The 19394-nt window shown below is 41.1% G+C and overlaps 1 long non-coding RNA gene across 1 annotated transcript in view; it reads left to right on the top strand.

Annotated features, from left to right (window-relative positions):
- LOC140206312 (uncharacterized) overlaps window positions 1–17753 on the top strand; it is an 88891-nt gene extending 71138 nt beyond the window's left edge. The window contains exons 2-3 of the long non-coding RNA XR_011888112.1: window positions 14445–14491; window positions 17622–17753. This is a non-coding gene — a long non-coding RNA (uncharacterized lncRNA). The remainder of the gene's footprint in view (window positions 1–14444; window positions 14492–17621) is intronic.
- Window positions 17754–19394: the final 1641 nt, after the last annotated feature.

The raw sequence follows: 19394 nt of genomic DNA, 5'->3' as shown, positions 1-19394 counted from the left end.
GGGAGGTGGGGTGGCGTTGCTGGTTAAAGAAGAGATTAACGCAATAGAAAGGAAGGACATAAGCCGGGAAGATGTGGAATCGATATGGGTAGAGCTGCGTAACACTAAGGGGCAGAAGACGCTGGTGGGAGTTGTGTACAGGCCACCTAACAGTAGTAGTGAGGTCGGAGATGGTATTAAACAGGAAATTAGAAATGTGTGCAATAAAGGAACAGCAGTTATAATGGGTGACTTCAATCTACATGTAGATTGGGTGAACCAAATTGGTAAAGGTGCTGAGGAAGAGGATTTCTTGGAATGTATGCGGGATGGTTTTTTGAACCAACATGTCGAGGAACCAACTAGAGAGCAGGCTATTCTGGACTGGGTTTTGAGCAATGAGGAAGGGTTAATTAGCAATCTTGTCGTGAGAGGCCCCTTGGGTAAGAGTGACCATAATATGGTGGAATTCTTCATTAAGATGGAGAGTGACATAGTTAATTCAGAAACAAAGGTTCTGAACTTAAAGAGGGGTAACTTTGCAGGTATGAGACGTGAATTAGCTAAGATAGACTGGCAAATGACACTTAAAGGATTGACGGTGGATATGCAATGGCAAGCATTTAAAGATTGCATGGATGAACTACAACAATTGTTCATCCCAGTTTGGCAAAAGAATAAATCAAGGAAGGTAGTGCACCCGTGGCTGACAAGAGAAATTAGGGATAGTATCAATTCCAAAGAAGAAGCATACAAATTAGCCAGAGAAAGTGGCTCACCTGAGGACTGGGAGAAACTCAGAGTTCAGCAGAGGAGGACAAAGGGCTTAATTAGGAAGGGGAAAAAAGATTATGAGAGAAAACTGGCAGGGAACATAAAAACGGACTGTAAAAGCTTTTATAGATATGTAAAAAGGAAAAGACTGGTAAAGACAAATGTAGGTCCCCTGCAGACAGAAACAGGTGAATTGATTATGGGAAGCAAGGACATGGCAGACCAATTGAATAATTACTTTGGTTCTGTCTTCACTAAGGGGGACATGAATAATCTTCCAGAAATAGTAGGGGACAGAGGGTCCAGTGAGATGGAGGAACTGAGCGAAATACATGTTAGTAGGGAAGTGGTGTTAGGTAAATTGAAGGGATTGAAGGCAGATAAATCCCCAGGGCCAGATGGTCTGCATCCCAGAGTGCTTAAGGAAGTAGCCCAAGAAATAGTGGATGCATTAGTGATAATTTTTCAAAATCGTTAGATTCTGGACTAGTTCCTGAGGATTGGAGGGTGGCTAATGTAACTTCACTTTTTAAAAAAGGAGGGAGAGAGAAACCGGGGAATTATAGACCGGTTAGCCTAACGTCGGTGGTGGGGAAACTGCTGCAGTCAGTTATCAAGAATGTGATAACAGCACATTTGGAAAGCGGTGAAATGTTCGGACAAAGTCAGCATGGATTTGTGAAAGGAAAATCATGTCTGACGAATCTCATAGAATATTTTGAGGATGTAACTAGTAGAGTGGATAGGGGAGAACCAGTGGATGTGGTATATTTGGATTTTCAGAAGGCTTTTGACAAGGTCCCACACAGGAGATTAGTGTGCAAACTTAAGGCACACGGTATTGGGGGTAAGGTATTGGTGTGGGTGGAGAGTTGGTTAGCAGACAGGAAACAAAGAGTGGAAATAAACGGGACCTTTTCAGAATGGCAGGCGGTGACTAGTGGGGTACTGCAAGGCTCAGTGCTGGGACCCCAGTTGTTTACAATATATATTAATGACTTGGATGAGGGAATTAAATGCAGCATCTCCAAGTTTGCGGATGACACGAAGCTGGGGGGCAGTGTTAGCTGTGAGGAGGATGCTAAGAGGATGCAGGGTGACTTGGATAGGTTGGGTGAGTGGGCAAATTCATGGCAGATGCAAATTAATGTGGATAAATGTGAAGTTATCCACTTTGGTGGCAAAAATAGGAAAACAGATTATTATCTGAATGGTGGCCGATTAGGAAAAGGGGAGGTGCAACGAGACCTGGGTGTCATTATACACCAGTCATTGAAAGTGGGCAGGCAGGTACAGCAGGCCGTGAAAAAGGCGAATGGTATGCTGGCATTTATAGCGAGAGGATTCGAGTACAGGAGCAGGGAGGTACTACTGCAGTTGTACAAGGCCTTGGTGAGACCACACCTGGAGTATTGTGTGCAGTTTTGGTCCCCTAATCTGAGGAAAGACATCCTTGCCATAGAGGGAGTACAAAGAAGGTTCACCAGATTGATTCCTGGGATGGCAGGACTTTCATATGAAGAAAGACTGGATGAACTGGGCTTGTACTCGTTGGAATTTAGAAGATTGAGGGGGGATCTGATTGAAACGTATAAGATCCTAAAGGGATTGGACAGGCTAGATGCAGGAAGATTGTTCCCGATGTTGGGGAAGTCCAGAACGAGGGGCCACAGTCTGAGGATAGAGGGGAAGCCTTTTAGGACCGAGATTAGGAAAAACTTCTTCACACAGAGAGTGGTGAATCTGTGGAATTCTCTGCCACAGGAAGCAGTTGAGGCCAGGTCATTGGCTATATTTAAGAGGGAGTTAGATATGGCCCTTGTGGCTACGGGGGTCAGGGGGTATGGAGGGAAGGCTGGGGTGGGGTTCTGAGTTGGATGATCAGCCATGATCATAATAAATGGCGGTGCAGGCTCGAAGGGCCGAATGGCCTACTCCTGCACCTATTTTCTATGTTTCTATGTTTCTGTAACACTATTGATTGCCCCTTCTGACACTTTGCAAGTCTTTAGTTTTACAGTCTTAATGTTGTGAGGGCCCTTAGCCCTTTCTATATCGTATGCCTTGTACTGAGGTGCTGAGCTCACCCATTGTTGATCATGAGGATATTTGTAGAGCCTCCTCCTCCAGTAAGTTGTTTAATTGCCCACCTCCATTCACTACCGGACACAGCAGGACTGCAAGGCAGATCATAGAAACATAGAAAATAGGTGCAGGAGTAGGCCATTTGGCCCTTCGAGCCTGCACCGCCATTCAGTATGATCATGGCTGATCATCCAACTCAGAACCCTGCACCAGCCTTCCCTCCATACCCCCTGATCCCTTTAGCCACCAGGGCCATATCTAACTCGTTCAGGTTCATTGGACCTGATCCATTGGCGTGGGATCGCTTTGCTCTATCTATGGAAAGCTTGTATATTTAAGAAACCAAGGTGTTCTTAAAACATACTGGGACACTATATTGTCGATCAGTTTCTGGAATTGTGGATCATGAACTGTTTCTAAAAGCTGCCGGGCATCAGTAACAAGGTATCAGAGCGGGCATCACTGCAGATCTAGGCTAACATATTGGTATGGGATTGTCAAAGACTCTGGATGTTACCTGAAACATTAAATCTAGTTCTTGTCTGCCTGTTTGTGTTAGACCAAAAAACACATGGGATTTTCTGGAAGAAAAGAACAGAGCTTTCTGAGATACTCTCAATTAGCCTGATTTAAGTGCGCAATCATTAATGTCTTTGCTAAAAGAGGCATAATCCTTCACACTGTGGCAGAAAGTCACAACTTTATACTTAGCATATGACATTAGAAGCTATCCTATCAACCCCCTGAAAACATTGGCATTGGGGGAACTTTAAATTGGTAACATCTGCGAATCTTCACATACTTTTTTTGACTTCTTTTCAGTGGGAGGAAATGACTGAGTGGTCAGAGCTGCTGGCATCGCACTGAGGAGGTCTGGGGCTGGCTCTCTTCCTGAAACAGCACTACAGGGTTGTTGCAAACCCCCTGCTGAAAATCTGGCAAACCAATTACTGGGATAGGTTCATGTTGAAGCAGATGTGAATTCCTTGGGGCACTAGCTGACCTTGGTGAAAACATGTTTTAAGAAATGAAAACTTGCTTTAAATAATGCTTGCAAATGTATAACGAAACAATTAATATTTTTATTTTCAAACCTAATGACAGGACTTTCAAATGAATTTCTTCATTGAAAATGTTCCTTATACAGAATACCTAGAAATAAATAGGGGAAAAAAAAACTTTTTACATTCTAAAATCGGGCCAGTTGGACATTACATTTGAAGAATTAAGTTCTAAACAGAACTGCCAGTGAACATTATGAGAGTAGCCTGGAACTGCCTTAGAACTGCTTTGAGTCTGCCATTCTTCATGCACACAAATAAGGTGTTTAGCAACAGTTCAACCAAGTTATGTTAAGTGAACACACTAGCTGGCCTTCACATGAAATCTCCACAAATAAGTGAAAATCTGAGGTACATGCCTATCATCTCCCTCTGGTGCCCATTCTCCTTCTCTTTCTCCCATGGTCAACTCTCTTCTCCTAACAGATTCCTTCTTTTTCATCCCTTTTCTTTTTCACCAATCACCTCTCAGCTTCTCACTTCATCCTCCCATTCCTCCCCAACCCCCACCAACCTATCTTCCCCCTCACCTGGCTTCACCTATAACCTTCCAATTTGATTTCCTTCCACTCTCCCAAACCTTCTTGCTCTGGCTGCTTCCCCCTCCTTTCCGGTCCCGATGAAGGCTCTCAGCTAGAAACGTTGACTCCTTATTCTTCCTGACAGATGCTGCCTGGCCTGCTGAATAATTCCAGCATTTTGTGTGTCTTGCTCTGAATCTACAGCATCTGCAGAATTTCCTGTGTAAGTGAAAACCTGATGAAGTGCTTATGATTTCAATCATTTCTCTCTCACCAGCCTAATCTGCTGAGTATTTCCAGCATTTTCTGATTTTAGTTTTGGAAGTTTACAGTTGTTGAATGGAACCTGTTTCAAACAAGATGGAGTTTGATGTCACAGGCCAATAAGATGATATTATCCTCTTTGTAAAGTATACCTGCATTTTGCTTGTAATTGGCCCCAGTTAAATGAGTTCTTGCATGCTTTCAATATGGCTGTACAAACTCAGGATGTCTTAGCCTTTGTTTTATAGGTCTGCACTGATGCGTCCTCCAGCATAAGGGGGAAATAATACCAAAGAAGGAAGGGGCTACAGGCAAAGATCATAGATCTGTGAATTCCACTTAAATAGCTCAATCTCCCTTTCTCAACCTACCTCTTAGTCAGAAATCCTGTTGTTGCCATGGCTCCCAGTAGTCAAGTCTGCCCTGTATAAGTAAAGCAAGATCCAAAATTGCCAGAGCTTTCAAGGCTCCAGAAAACAGAGGCTAAACCTACAGCCATTCCAGCATATCAGCAGGGATAAGAGAAATCTGCCTCTCATGAAGCCATGAAGAATGGATAAAGTGTTGTCCTTGTGCAGATACATCAATGTGAGATTTTACTGGGTACAGAGCTCATATTCTTTTCTTTTTCTTTTTCCAATATTTTTATTGATTTCTATATAGAAGAATACAGAGTCCAAGAGAATAAATATTATAAAATGAAAGAAAAAATATAATAATACCAGATACAGTATATTGAATCACATTAATGAACTCCTTACTCTATATTCATATAGATTAGATTAATTTGTGTGTTAGAATATATGCAATTTTATTTTTAAAAAAGATCTACACCCACTACCAAAGTCGAAGCTGTTTGGGAAAAAAGAAAAAAAAATTATCAGATAATAACATATACTATTAACCAACTTCTGTACTTTAACAAGAAGTCAACGTTATGAAAATAATTTAAAAATGGTCCCCACAGATTTTGAAAATTTTGGTTAGATTCAGAAATTGAACAACGAATCTTTTCTAAATTTAGGCATGCCATAACATCTTGTAACCACTGAGCATGATTAGGCGGAACAGCATCCTTCCATTTAAACAAAAGCGCCCTCCTAGCCATAAGAGAAATAAAAGCCAGAATATGCAGATCAGATGTCTTCAAGAGGATATCTTTCCCTCCAACAATACTAAATATGGCAGTCAAAGGATTAGGCTTAAAATTTACTTTAAAGAGTACAGAAAAAGTTTGGAATACTTCCTTCCAACATTTTCCAAAACTTGGACACGTCCAAAACATATGAATAAGTGAAGCTTCTCCATTGTTACGCCTATCAGAGTAGGGAGATATATCCATATAAAAAGGAGATAACTTATCCTTGGTCATATAAGCCCTATGAACCACTTTAAATTGAAAGCTCATGTTCATATTATCCCTGCTTTGTCCTTTCAGTAGAACTTGGTGGTAACTGGCCTCTTAACATATGGTACTAAATTAGACAACATGAGGAAGGAACTTTTGATGGGGACAGAATGCCGAAGGTATGGTTAACTGATTGGTTAAAAGACACAATTTTATCATAGGCATTTTTGAGTGTGAGGAGAGTAGGAAGAGTTGGCGTAACATTTTCTGCTGATGTGGTTGTGCACTCAATGTGACATTTCCATTAAGGACATGTAAATCAACCACCTAATTGAAAGCTTGGGGTTATATTTTATTAACAAAACTTACTTTACTAGTCAGGGAAGGTGTTTTTACTCTGCATCTCGTATTTAGCACTTCTTTAGCAATAATTTGCACCAGATAGCATCTTTATAACCAAAGTAGAATAATTGCTAAATATCATAGCTGCAGAATTTACAATAGCAGTAGATTTTCTGAAGGAACAAAACAAACCTGATTGCTATGGCTGTACCTAAAGGAGCTGTGTGCTCTAATTTGGTGTGAGTGATAGAATCTACCCCCAATTATCCTTCAATTGGAAACTTAAGCAACTTTCCAATAAAAAAGAACTGGCTTCCTGTAATCTTACAACTATTACCTACGTGGCAATGCTGACAAGACAATAGCAGGATGTTTCCATTCAGTGTAATCCCATTCTCTCTAACTGATGAATGAAATGTATGTGTTTGTATAATAATCAATTAAATGTAGTAAAGGTGCATGAAAGATAGATGGATTTATGCTGAGTTAAAATATCTAACTTGAAAATGCCATTGCAAGCTAGGCTTTCATCTGATGATTGTTTAATAGGAGTATCTGATATACTATAGTATACTTTTCATAATGGATATACTTTTACAGGTCCTAAGAGGATCATTATAAACACATGTTTTGTTGTTTGCTCTTCTTATAACACTCCTTTTATAACGCTGAATGGAGTTAAGTGATAAAGTTACTTTGGCCACTGGCCTTGCTGTTTCAGTTATCAATCTCATGAGACTGCCTCAGTAATCAGGACATGGAATACAAAGTGGATGTTAGCAACCTTTACAAATAGAAGACCATAAGATAGAGGAGCAGAATGAGGCAATTTGGCCCCTCAAGTCTGCTCTGCCATTTCATCATGGGTGATCCAATTTTCTTCTTAGCCCCTTCATACGCTGACCAACCAAGAATCTATCAACCTCTGGCTTAATATACATAAAGACTTGGCCTCCACAGCTGCCTGTGGCAAAGAATTCCACAGATTCACTACTCTCTGGCCCAAGAAATTCCTTCTGATCTCCATTCTAAAAGGATGCCACTCTATTCTGAAGCTGTGTCCTTTGGTCTTAGACTCTCCCAATGTAGGAAACATCCTCTCCACATCCCTCTGTAGCCTCTTTCATTCCTCAAAACTACATGCCCCTCTATCTAGCTTCATATCATCTGCAAACTTTTCAACAAATCCATCAATTCCATCATCCAAATCATTGACATATAATGTAAAAAGAATTGGTCCCAACACAGACCCCTGTGGAAAACTACTAGTCATTGGCAGCCAACCAGAAAGGCTTCCTGTATTCCCACTCTTTGCCTCCTGCCAATCAGCCACTGTTTTATCCAAGCTAGAATCTTTCCTGTAATACCATGGGCTTGTAGCTTGTTAAGCAGCCTCATGTGTGGCACCTTGTCGAAGGTCTTCTGAAAATCTAAGTACACAACATTAACTGATTCTCCTTCATCTATCCTGCTTGTTATTTCTTCAAAGAATTCCAACAGAATTTGACAGGCAGGATCTTCCTTTGAGAAGACCATGCTGACTATGCCCTATTTTATCATGTGCTTCCATGTACCCTGAGAACTCATCCTTATAATCAACTCCAATATCTTCTCAGCCACGACGGTCAGGTTAACGGTTCTATAGTCTCCTTTCTTCTGCTTCTCTCCCTTCTTGAAGAGTGGAGTCACATTTGCAATTTTCCATTCTCTTGGAACCATGCCAGAATCATTTGATTCTCGATTCTACTCGGCCACCACTTTCAGAACCCTGGTTTGTACACCATCTGCTCCAGGTGACTTACCTACCTTATAAAAACCTTGCAGAAAGTATAGAAAATAAAAGACATAACAGGAAGGTGTCTGTTTTATTGATTAATCATTATTCACAAGAAAATTCACACCCAAGTGAAAAAGCATGTCAAGCTTTGGACATGTCGCAAATGTTTGTGTAAAGATGGCAAATTTAGAAAACCTAACCAAAGTGTGTTTGCCCCTTTTATATATTGGGCCTCCATAACATAGCCTTAATTTCTACTTAGTATTTCAGATTCAAGATTTTATAATGTCTTTTCTATTTCACATGTGTAAAGGAGAATGAAATAATTACTACTCTAAATCTGATGCAGCATAAAAATGAAGCACAATCATATAAAGAACATAGAAACGTAGAAACATAGAAAACCTACAGCACAATACAAGCCCTTCAGCCCACAAATTTGTGCCGAACATGTCCCTGCCTTAGAAATTACTAGGCTTACCTATAGCCCTCTATTTTTCTAAGATCCATGTACCTATCCAAAAGTCTCTTAAAAGACCCTATCGTATCCGCCTCCACCACCGTTGCTGGCAGCCCATTCCACGCACTCACCACTATCTGCGTAAAAAACTTACCCCTGACATCTCCTCTGTACCTACTCCCCAGCACCTTAAACCTGTGTCCTCTTGTGGCAACCATTTCAGCCTGGGAAAAAGCCTCTGACTATCCACACGATCAATGCCTCTCATCATCTTATACACTTCTATTAGGTCACCTCTCATCTTCTGTTGCTCCAAGGAGAAAAGGCTCACTTCACTCAACCTATCCTCATAAGGTATGCTCCCCAATCCAAGCAACATCCTTGTAAATCTCCTCTGCACCCTTTCTATGGCTTCCACATCCTTCCTGTAGTGAGGCGACCAGAACTGAGCACAGTACTCCAAGTGGGGTCTGACCAGGGTCCTATATAGCAGCAACATTACCTCTCAGCCCCTAAATTCAATTCCACGATTGATAAAGGCCAATACACCATATGCCTTCTTAACCACAGAGTCAACCTGCGCAGCTGCTTTGAGCGTCCTATGGACTCGGACCCCAAGATCCCTCCGATCCTCCACACTGCCAAGAGTCTTACCATTAATGCTATATTCTGCCATCATATTTGACCAACCAAAATGAACCACTTCACACTTATCTGGGTTGAACTCCATCTGCCTCTTCTCATCCCAGTTTTGCATCCTATCAATGTCCTGCTGTAACCTCTGACAGCCGTCCACACTATCCACAACACCTCCAACCTTTGTGTCATCCTAACTTCCTAACCCATCCTCCAGTTCCTCATTCAGGTCATTTGTAAAAATCATGAAGAGTAACGGTCCCAGAACAGATCCCTGAGGCACGCCACTGGTGACCAACCTCCATGCAGAATATGAGCCATATACAACCATTCTTTGCCTTCTGTGGGCAAGCCAGTTCTGGATCCACAAAGCAATGTCCCCTTGGATTCCATGCCTCCTTACTTTCTCAATAAGCCTTGCATGGGGTATCTTATCAAATGCCTTGCTGAAATCCATATACACTACATTTACTGCTCTTCCTTCATCAATGTGTTTAGTCACATCCTCAAAAAATTCAATCAGGTTCGTAAGGCATGACCTGCCCTTGACAAAGCCATGCTGACTATTCCTAATCATATTATGCCTCTCCAAATGTTCATAAATCCTGCCTCTCAGGATCTTCTCCATCACCTTACCAACCACTGAGGTAAGACTCACTGGTCTATAATTTCCAAGGTTATCTCTACTCCCTTTCTTAAATAAAGGAACCATAGAACCATAGAACCATAGAAACTACAGCACAGAAACAGGCCCTTTGGCCCTTCTTGGCTGTGCCGAACCACTTTCTGCCTAGTCCCACTGACCTGCACACGGATCATATCCCTCCAGACATCTCCCATCCATGTATCTGTCCAATTTATTCTTAAATGTTAAAAAAGAACCTGCATTTACCACCTCGTCTGGCAGCTCATTCCATACTCCCACCACTCTCTGTGTGAAGAAGCCCCCCCCTAATGTTCCCTTTAAACTTTTCCCCCCTCACCCTTAACCCATGTCCTCTGGTTTTTTTCTCCCCTTGCCTCCGTGACAAAAATTCTGCTTGCATTCACTCTATCTATACCCATCATAATTTTATATACCTCTATCAAATCTCCCCTCATTCTTCTACGCTCCAGGGAATAAAGTCCTAACCTATTCAACCTTCCTCTGTAACTGAGTTTCTCAAGTCCCGGCAACATCCTTGTAAACCTTCTCTGCACTCTTTCAACGTTATTTATATCCTTCCTGTAATTTGGTGACCAAAACTGAACACAATACTCCAGATTCGGCCTCACCAATGCCTTATACAACCTCATCATAACATTCAGCTCTCATACTCAATACTTCGATTAATAAAGGCCAATGTACCAAAAGCTCTCTTTACGACCCTATCTACCTGCGACGACACTTTTAGGGAATTTTGTATCTGTATTCCCAGATCCCTCTGTTCCACTGCACTCCTCAGTGCCTTACCATTAACCCTCTATGTTCTACGTCGGTTTGTCCTTCCAACGTGCAATACCTCACACTTGTCAGTATTAAACTCCATCTGCCATTTTTCAGCCCATTTTTCCAGCTGGTCCAAGTCCCTCTGCAGGCTCTGAAAACCTTCCTCACTGTCTACTACACCTCCAATCTTTGTATCATCAGCAAACTTGCTGATCCAATTTACCACATTATCATCCAGATCATTGATATAGATGACAAATAACAATGGACCCAGCACTGATCCCTGTGGCACACCACTAGTCACAGAACAACGTCCACAAGCCTCCGGAACCTCTCCCATCCCCATTGATGATGCAAAGATCATCGCCAGAGGCTCAGCAATCTCCTCCCTCGCCTCCCACAGTAGCCTGGGGTACATCTCATCTGGTCCTGGTGACTTATCCAACTTGATGCTTTCCAAAAGCTCCAGCACATCCTCTTTCTTAATATCTAAATGCTCAAGCTTTTCAGTCTTCTGCAACTCATCACTACAATCACCAAGATCCTTTTCCATAGTGAATACCGAAGTGAAATATTCATTAAGTACCTCTGCTATTTCCTCCGGTTCCGTACATACTTTCCCACTGTCACACTTGATTGGTCCTATTCTTTCACGTCTTATCCTCTTGCGCTTCACATACTTGTAGAATGCCTTGGGGTTTTCCTTAATCCTGCCGGCCAAAGGCCTTCTCATGGCCCCTTCTGGCACTCCTAATTTCCTTCTTAGGCTCCTTCCTATTAGCCTTATAATCTTCTAGATCTCTAACATTACCTAGCTCTCTGAACCTTTTGTGAGCTTTTCTTTTCTTTTTGACTAGATTTATTACAGCCTTTGTACACCATGGTTCCTGTACTCTACCATAACTTCCCTGTCTCATTGGAATGTACCTATGCAGAACTCCACATAAATATCCCCTGAACATTTGCCACATTTCTTCCATACTTTTTCCTGAGAACACCTGTTTCCAATTTAAGTTTCCAATTTCCTGCCTGATAGCCTCATAATTCCGCTTACTCCAATTAAATGCTTTTCTAACTTGTCTGTTCTTATCTCTCTCCAGTGTAATTGTAAAGAAGATAGAATTGTGATCACTATCTCCAAAATACTCTCCCACTGAGAGATCTGACACCTGACCAGGTTCGTTTCCCAATACCAAATCAAGTACAGACTCTCCTCTTGTAGGCTTATCTACATATTGTGTCAAGAAACCTTCCTGAACACACCTAATAAACTCCACCCCATCTAAACCACTTGCTCTAGGGAGATGCCAATCGATATTTGGGAAATTAAAATCTCCCATCACGACAACTCTGTTATTATTAGACCTTTCCAGGATCTATAAAATAGTCATAGTCATAGTCATAGTCATACTTTATTGATCCTGAGGGAAATTGGGTTTCGTTACAGTTGCACCAACCAAGAATAGAGTATAAATATAGCAATATAAAGCCATAAATAATTAAATAATAATATGTAAATTATGCCAGATGGAAATAAGTCCAGGACCAGCCTATTGACTTAGGGTGTCTGACCCTCCAAGGGAGGAGTTGTAAAGTTTGATGACCACAGGCAGGAATGACTTCCTATGACGCTCTGTGTTGCATCTCGGTGGAATGAGTCTCCGGCTGAACGTACTCCTGTGCCCAACCAATACATTATGTAGTGGATGGGAGACATTGTCCAAGATGGCATGCAACTTGGACAGCGTCCTCTTTTCAGACACCACCGTCATAGTGTCCAGTTCCATCCCCACAATATCACCAATGAGTTTGTTGATTCTGTTGGTGTCTGCTACCCTCAGCCTGCTGCCCCAGCACACAACAGCAAACATGATCACACTGGCCACCACAGACTCGTAGAACATCCTCAGCATCGTCCAACAGATGTTAAAAGACTTCAATCTCCTCAGGAAATAGAGACAGCTCTGACCCTTCTTGTAGACAGCCTCAGTGTTCTTTGACCAGTCCAGTTTATTGTCAATTCGTATCCCCAGGTATTTGTAATCCTCCACCATGTCCACACTGACCCCCTGGATGGAAACAGGGGTCACCGGTGCCTTAGCTCTCCTCAGGTCCACCACTAGCTCCTTAGTCTTTTTCACATTAAGCTGCAGATAATTCTGCTCACACCATGTGACAAAGTTTCCTACCGTAGCCCTGTACTCAGCCTCGTCTCCCTTGCTGATGCATCCAACTATGGCAGAGTCATCTGAAAACTTCTGAAGATGACAAGACTCTGTGCAGTAGTTGAAGTCTGAGGTGTAAATGGTGAAGAGAAAGGGAGACAAGACAGTCCCCAGTGCTGCTGATCACTCTGTCGGACACATAGTGTTACAAGCACACGTACTGTGGTCGGCCAGTCAGGTAATCAAGAATCCATGACACCAGGAAAGCATCCACCTGCATCGCTGTCAGCTTCTCCCCCAGCAGAGCAGGGCGGATGGTGTTGAACACACTGGAGAAGTCAAAAAAACATGACCCTCACAGTGCTCGCTGGCTCGTCCAGGTGGGCGTAGACACGGTTCAGCAGGAAGACGATGGCATCCTCAACTCCTAGTCGGGGCTGGTAGGTGAACTGGAGGGGATCTAAGTGTGGCCTAACAATAGGCTGGAAGTTCTGTAAACATAGTAAAAGATACAATAATATAGATACATAAGATACCTTATATACAGAGATTGATAGTACATACATAAAGTGACACTAAGTACAGGGGTGTTGGTACATAAAGAGACTCTGACAGGAAATGATAAAGTAGTAGTGGTGGGGTGGGTTAGTGAGTGGAAGTGTTTGTCAGTCTTACTGCTTGAGGAAAGTAACTGCATTTGTCGTATCAATTTGGTATTTGAGGGCCAGGAGTTTTCCTCTCTAGTTCCGTTTCAGAAAATCCTCAGACAAAATATTACACTTTACTACATACTGTTCAGCCAAATGCATTTTATGTATACAAGCACATACAGGTCTTATAAACCTTACAAGTACATCATGTGCTCACACATTCCTCATACACAAACACAGCTCACTTACAAGGCCAAATAAAAATCTTGCTAAACACTGGATGCAGAATAAAAAAATTCTTACAATGAGCAACATATCTTTTGGTAATAAAATGTACTAAATATAGTAAGTGACAAGATGTAAAAACCAAACAGATGAAACATGTTTCCCATTGTTGAACTGTTGATGATAATTTTGGAGGTAATATAACCTGCCACCTTTTGATGAAAGTTTTGGAAAACTCGCTATTGAAAACAACAGTGCACACAGCAAGCAATTGCTCTGAAAAGGAATTTAATGTGCAGAGCAATAAGTTGCCCAAAAGGTGTTCTGCTGCATTACATTGATTTTAGTAGAATCCAGAAAATAAAAACTGAGTTTAAAAAAGGGAGTACAAAATACTAGAGGACTAAGAGATTAATTCCCGCTGATACCGAAGTAACATACTGTAGCTCCAGGTAATGTTGGCTGTTGAAGAAAAACAAATATGCCCTACTTCTGAAGTTACAAATTTTATCAGTCCAAACCTCAGCTCTGCCTCCTATATTCACTACCACCATCATATTCAATCGAAAAAGAAATATTTCAATTAAAAGTGAATTCCACCATTGCCAAAGCAAACTTGATTATTAATGCTATCACTAATTATCCAAAACCAAGAGCATAGATACAAACATTTCTTTAGGTCTGAAATGCTTGTTGTGATTAACTCTCTCTTCATTTCTCTTTGGCAGGTTTCAAAAATGAAGGATGGAAAATTGGACCGTGATCTGGACATAGGGTAAGTGCAAGACGTGAGTTTACACAACAAGTGGAATGAAGCATGATTCAATTCATTATGGCTTAAAACATGCATGACCTATATTTAATATTCATTCTATGAAGCTCTCCTATTGTCCTTAAATACTGTAGGCAATCTATTAATTCAGATTTTTACCATCAATGTATCCCATTGTAGCTGTAAGATCTACAAAGAGACAAGCCAGTGTTTAATTCTGAAAATTTACACTGCTTACTATTATGATTCCTATAGATTTTGTTTTTAATAGTTGTGTCAATTTCAAATTCTTGTTGTCCAAATTAATTAATCTGAAAATAAAGCCGAGTAACACACATCAAATGTGCTGGTGAACACAGCAGGCCACGCAGAATCTCTAGGAAGAGGTACAGTTGACGTTTCGGGCCGAGACCCTTCGTCAGGACTAACTGAAGGAAGGGCTAGTAAGAGATTTGAAAGTGGGTGGGGGAGGGGGAGATCCAAAAGCTGAGTAAGCAGGCTTTTAAATTTTAGAGTAGACAGAATATGTAAACAATCATTAGATGTTAATTATTAAAACTCTCTGCCAAAATTAATTAGGGTAAATGTTGTGTGGAAAATGTATTTTTCTTGTTGTAATGTGTGTTAGGAAAATGGAGAAACTGTACAAGCTCCTCTTCTTGACATACCACTGAACTATGCACACCTACAATCTTACCTTTGGACTGAACATTCAGAGGCTGGTTTAAAATCTAACTCACATTTTACCAACAACTGAGCTTCTTAAGTAGGCTGTAAAAAAACCTGCATTTGAGTAAAACAGTATGTCATACATTTAAATTAAATTTAAAGACAAAATAGATCATTATTCAAAAGCTTTTTTTTTGCCAACTAACACCAGGTTGAACATAAAATATGTCTGTTCTACACGATGGAAAACAAGCTGATGACTTGACTAGAATGCTGTTACTTTCTACAAAAAGTGAAGTCCAAGTAGACATCAACATGTATAATTACATTAATCTGTTTGGGATTGCACTTCCAATCATTAAGGTTAATTTTTATGTCTGCTTCATCTCAGCACCTTTTGTATACTGCCATTTTGAGTATGTGATTTTTAATGGGAGAAATTGTTGATGATATTATCATACAAACAGCCCATTCCCCAGTTACAACAACACTTCAATAAATCTCATAGAATTTGATAGTTTACTGTGCACAGCCTGATATAACTTATTTGCAACTAAAATTAGCATTTATAATTCCCTATCTTTTACATCTGTTCCAAATAATGGATTTATTGAAAATTTGGTCAATAACACACAAATATTCACACAAAGCAACAAGGGTATTAAATCTGCATTACTGACATGTGTATGCTCAGCCCTCACTATCAAAATCCAGGGGTCATCTTAGACCAGAAAGCAGCAACAAAAATATTATGTCTGCAAGAATAGGTCAATCGCTTGAAATCACGTACTAACTGACTCCCTTCCTGATACCACAAAGTATCAGAAGGTACTAGTCAGGAATGTGATGCAATCATTTCCACCTGCCTGAATGAGTGCAGTCCAACAACATCCACCATCCTAAACATTTATTCCTTCCATCGCAGGCACAGAGTTGTTGGATTATGTACTGAGTAGAAAATGCACTGTATTTATTAGCCTTGACTACAGGACCTCCCAAACCTCAGGTCACCACATCAAAGAAGGACAAGAAGAACAAATGTGTGGGATACCTACTATCACCCTCAGTTCTCTACAAGTAACACATAATCCTGACTCAGAAATATAAACACGAGGAAATCTGCAGATGCTGGAATTTCAAGCAACACACATAAAAGTTGCTGGTGAACACAGCAGGCCAGGCAGCATCTCTAGGAAGAGGTACAGTCGACATTTTGGGCCAAGACCCTTCATCAGGACTAACTGAAAGAAGAGCTAGTAAGAGATTTGAAAGTGGGAAGGGGAGGTGGAGATCTGAAATGATAGGAGAAGACAGGAGGGGGAGGGATGGAGCCAAGAGCTGGACAGTTGCTTTGCAAAAGGGATATGAGAGGATCATGAGACAGGACAGCCTACGGAGAAAGAAAAGGGGGCGTGGGGAAAATACCAGAGGATGGGCAAAGGGTATAGTGAGGGGGACAGAGGGAGAAAAAGGAGAGAGAGAAAAAGAATGTGTGTATATAAATAAATAACAGATGGGGTAAGGGGGGAGGTGGGGCATTAGCGGAAGTTTGAGAAGTCAATATTCATGCCATCAGGTTGGAGGCTACCCAGACGGAATATAAGGCGTCGTTCCTCCAACACCTACTCTCTGTCCGCCAGAGAAAGCAGGATCTTCCAGTGGCCACACATTTTAATTCCACGTCCTATTCCCATTCTGATATGCCTATCCACGGCCTCCTCTACTGTAAAGATGAAGCCACACTCAGGTTGGAGGAACAACACCCTGTATTCCGTCTGGGTAGCCTCCAACCTGATGGCATAAACATTGACTTCTCAAACTTCCGCTAATGCCCTACCTCCCCCTCGTACCCCATCCGTTATTTATTTATATACACACATTCTTTCTCCCTCTCTCCTTTTTCTCCCTCTGTCCCTCTCACTATACCCCTTGCCCATCCTCTGGGTTTTCCCTCCCTCCCCCTTTTCTTTCTCCCTGGGCCTCCTGTCCCATGATCCTCTTATATCCCTTTTGCCAATCAACTGTCCAGCTCTTGGCTCCATCCCTCCCCCTCCTGTCTTCTCCTATCAGTTCGGATCTCCACCTCCCCCTCCCACTTTCAAATCTCTCACTAGCTCTTCTTTCAGTTAGTCCTGACGAAGTGTGTCGGCACGAAATGTCGACTGCACCTCTTCCTAGAGATGCTGCCTGGCCTACTGCGTTCATCAGAAATATAATGCTGTTCTTTATCATCAGTGATGATCATGAGGATATGTCACCACCATCTTTTCAAGACCATTAAAACAGCCAATAATATTGGGCACCCCAATCAATCTCAGATACCTTAGAGTGTATTAAAATATCTTCAAAATGGCAAGAATTGGAAATTGATTAGTGCATGCTTCAAAATTCAAAGTTCAAAGTAAATTATTACCAAAGTACATATATGTCACCATATATAACCCTGAGATTCATTTTCTTGCAGGCATTCTCAATGGATCCAATAACCATAATAGAATCAATGAAAGACTGCTCTAACAGGGTGAACAACTGTATGCAGAAGACAACAAACTGTGCAAATATAAAAAGAAAGAAAATGAGAGATAATAACAATAAATAAATAAACACTAAATATCGAGAACATGAGAGCCCTTGAAAGAGAGTCCACAGGTAAGCAGTCACTGCATGGTATGTCAAAGACTATTTTGTTTGAGTACCACAGAAAAAAAAATCAGTGGAACACATGGCCTAAGAATGTCTTTCCTCAAAGATAAAAGAGAACACAAGTTATTTCAGCTAGAAATAATTTTTGGTTGTGCAATGAACAAAATATATCATGATGAGTCAGAGTTCAAAGTCCTACCTCAATGACTGTTAAGCTTCCAGAAATATGTTTATCTTAAAACCAAATTATGCTGTGCATTGCATTGCACAATTGCTTCAAATTATTATTGCCACTCATCAGTATTCTCAGAGGCATTGAAGTACAGCTATGTCTGAGACAACCCTGCCAGCACTGAAGGCATGAAATCCAATCCCTTTACAAATTAGACCTTTCCCACATTGGCAATTCCTTCACCTGGAATTGTTTGTGTTAGTAACACATGCCCAATCCAGCTTTTCTGCCTGCACAGCATACTTCACTTCTTTTGTGAATTTATCTGATGTGTTTTCTTTAACTCCAGCCAGTACATGCTGATAAATTTGTGGGGGGAAAATACCATCATGTGGCTATATGAACAGTTTGCAATAAACTTGCTGACAATAAGCCTTCTGTGTTTCATTTTGCTACAGAATGCCAACTATTAGAAATGCTGCCAATTATGTACTGAAAGAGTTGCTTCGGATCTGGCCCCCACGGTATGGTGGAGGTTGCTATCTTAGGATACTTAAGGACATCCTAACACTATTAGCATTGTACACAGGTCCCTGAGATTCTCTGTCATGCCCTTGTCAGTTCTGGAATGTGATATTTTACCTCTGGTAAATGTAAAAGGTAACATGCAAAAGCCATTGAAAAGCATTTGATTGCCAAGTGATGAAATTTATCTTATTTACTTTTCATGAATGAAAATTGAATTGGTTTCCTTAGGCAAATATACTGTGCAAAGTGCACAAGCTTGTCTGGCCATAAAAAGTAGGTATCACAATAAAGGGAGCTGAGGGATTAGAATGATAACATCATTGAAGGGAGAAACAAAAGTAAATGCTTGTCTTAAGTGCAGTTCTAATGACTGTTATATAAACACTAGAAACAGAAACTCAGTGTGAGGTAGCCTTTGGTATAAGGGGTTAGATTTCATTCCATCACAGCTGGCAAGATTGTCTCAGATATACCTGTACTCAAATGTCTCTTACTTAATTTTACTAATAAGTGTCAGAATAAGTGGCTTCAAGTCAGATCCTTCCTGCTCATGTTATTCTGAGCAGATTCAGCAGCATTGACAAATATTCTTGGGAATTAGTTCCCACTCCTGATTGGTTGGAAGTCATTTTAGGACTGTGCCATAGAGATCAAAATTGGAAATCTAATCCAAGTTGACAGTGAAAATGAGAAGAAAGCTGGTTCAAAAACAAGAGTGCTAGGAACGACGGGTGGGGGGCGGGGGCGGGTGACATGGCTCGATTACTGGATGGGGCACAGGATGGAAGGAAAGAAAATGGACTGTGATTGCTGAGAAGTAATATGCAAGGCTAGGTGGTACTCATCCACAACATTTTGTGAGTCGTTCAACATTGAACAGCGACTTAATTGGAC

The sequence above is a fragment of the Mobula birostris genome, chromosome 12 (assembly GCF_030028105.1).
Source record: "Mobula birostris isolate sMobBir1 chromosome 12, sMobBir1.hap1, whole genome shotgun sequence".
Classification (NCBI taxonomy): domain Eukaryota; kingdom Metazoa; phylum Chordata; class Chondrichthyes; order Myliobatiformes; family Myliobatidae; genus Mobula; species Mobula birostris.
Note: the sequence above shows the minus strand (reverse complement) of the source record. Positions and strands in the feature narration are given on the sequence as shown.